This window comes from Oxyura jamaicensis, assembly GCF_011077185.1.
Source record: "Oxyura jamaicensis isolate SHBP4307 breed ruddy duck chromosome W unlocalized genomic scaffold, BPBGC_Ojam_1.0 oxyW_random_OJ73347, whole genome shotgun sequence".
NCBI classification, from domain to species: domain Eukaryota; kingdom Metazoa; phylum Chordata; class Aves; order Anseriformes; family Anatidae; genus Oxyura; species Oxyura jamaicensis.
In genome coordinates, this window is record NW_023305158.1 from 2,101 (window position 1) to 4,541 (window position 2,441).

The 2,441-nt window shown below is 35.9% G+C and overlaps 1 long non-coding RNA gene across 1 annotated transcript; it reads right to left on the bottom strand.

Moving 5' to 3' along the window:
* Window positions 1-586: 586 nt before the first annotated feature.
* LOC118158663 lies at window positions 587-1,585 on the bottom strand. Its single transcript, XR_004746863.1, has 2 exons — window positions 1,532-1,585; window positions 587-619 (listed from the first exon to the last, which is right to left on the bottom strand). It is a non-coding gene; the product is annotated as an uncharacterized LOC118158663 (long non-coding RNA).
* Window positions 1,586-2,441: the final 856 nt, after the last annotated feature.

Sequence of the window (2,441 nt, forward strand, 5' to 3'; positions counted from 1 at the left end):
TAGTTTAGAAGTTTTTGAAGGCCCTATGGCCTTCAAATGCCAGTAGACTTGTTCCTCTTTTTCCTTTAAATGAGGAATGTAAGAGTCATCATAACTAAATCAACTATAAAGTATGCATTACTAATTCATGGTTGGCTATAACAGCTCAGAGTAGCATCAGCATACATTTTTACATAGGCATTCATATCCCACTTGTTTAGTATAAACATGTCTACAGCACTACTTACTGTTACCTGTTCATTCCAAAAATGTAAGTAATGATATCAAATATAAACAACTCTATACTAGTCTCTCATTCTCAGAGAAGTCAGTGAGCAGCACACAAAAAGTCATCTTGGTTTGGTACAAAATAAAACCTTTACCAAACAATTCTAAAACAGTTAGACTAGGCTAAATTAACATAAAACTCAGTTGGGTGCTCAAGTTAAATGCCTCAAAATCATGTGACATAGGATCACAAATTAATATGCCCCATAAAAGCCTTTATGCTAACAAATATACAACCTATTTAGCTATTTGAATAAGTGTATAACAACAGAACAGTAAAGACAAATCTAGCCACCCTCAAGTACAAAAGGCAACCCACCTCTGATAGTCTTCCCATCATACACTCCTTTCTCTGAGCGGTTGAAAAAGAACAAGAGAAATTAAGTTTTAACCAACTCTACCTGTCTCTAAACAAATAAATGTTTATCTTTGCCGTGTAAAGAGATAGACAAGAGTGAATAGTGAAGAGCTGGTGAAAGGGATTAGAGCAGAGCATCATGTGTTGTGTCTGGGAAACAATACTAATTCAAATATGTTAATCATAGAAGATATTCCTGCCAGACAAATTGCTTTGTATTGATGCATGTCATATAGCACCACTATAGTAATTCATAATTAAAATATAAGTAGCAGTATCTTAATATTTCACCCTTCCCCAGCTTATTTTTAGAGTTCTCCAACTAGACATGCAGCCAGTTGCAACATCTAGCTGTTAGACACTAATGTCAAACATGTCCAAGCTATTACCTCTGTCTTCTCATACTCATCATTTAGCTGCTACTATTTCAAAATGTAGTAGAGAGAATAATACGTGCCATGAATGTATAGGATAAGCAAGTATCCTTCACACACAAATAGCAGCCTTCTATAAGAAGTGCTTCAGTTTGTTCTTTATTAAAAAAAAAAAAAAAAAAGTGAAAAATCCTTTTCAAAAACTAGAGCTGTAACAAATCCTAGAGTACATGTACTCAATTTCTGGCTTGCAACCTCTTGCCTCTGAATTCCAGAGTAAATTACAGAATTGCATTCACAGGATAATTTCTCTCAGAGTAACATTCAAAATGATATTTAGAACTCCACCAATGGTGCATTCTTTCCCACCTCCCGCCCAAAAGAATTAAAGTCTGACTACACACATACACTGGCTGATTACTGCTCCACATGATTTTCAAGAGCAAAGTGACTGGAACAATACAGATATATTTCTAGAATGGAAATTCCAGTTATTGAGAAATATTCTTTAGTAAAAATATTAGCAACTTACTTGTGGGAAGTTCTTTTCTTCATCATGCTGGCAGAGACTCCTGCATGACCTACAATATAAATAATGGAATTACTGAAAAATAAAATGTTTATACACGATGCCAAAAAGGTATCTTACAGAAAAGTTCTCTTTTTGAAGTCAAAATGTAAAAAACTTAAACACTTCATGTTGTGATTGATCAATGAACTCCTAGAATGGAAGAAGGCTCTGAGGGGATAACTTCATGAGTATATATTCGTTGCCTAAGTAAAGAAGTAGAGAATGACTGACCACAAGTGTTTTAAAAAACTGAAAACACAAAAGGGATGGGAGATAGTCTTTGTTCTAGATAAATGGCTACAATAATTGAGGAAATCAATTGGCTGTGTAACTGTCCCTGGCTTAATAAATAAATACGTGCAAATACATGTCTTCCAGAGTTAGCCAGACCAGAACTGGTAGGGTTATATGTGGCTCAGCCAAACTGAGCATAAAAAAACTCAGTATAGAACATACAGTATAAAAACCGTACAACAAACAGAAAGAACTTTGAAGAGAGCAACAGGCTTAAGCCAGTTTCAACCCATGTATTCCTTCCTAGCAACTGGGACGGCCAGAGTCATAATGAAGACCAGCAACAAGAATTGCATTTGTATTATGATTCAACTGTATATTGCAACTACTATACTTTGCTAAGCATAATTTTTATTTGTACTGTGATTGAAGTAAACTGCTATTTCATTCTGCTAAATCAAAGTCCTGTGCAGTGTCAACTTCAAAAAAGTAAAGTTGGTGTGCTGGTTTGGTTGGGTGTAGTGGGTTTATGTGGCAAGGTTTTGGTAGCAGGGGGCCATAGGGGTGGCTTCTGTGAGAAGGATCTAGAAGATCTAGAAGCTGCCCCATGTTTGGTAAGGGCCCCACTGCTGACCAG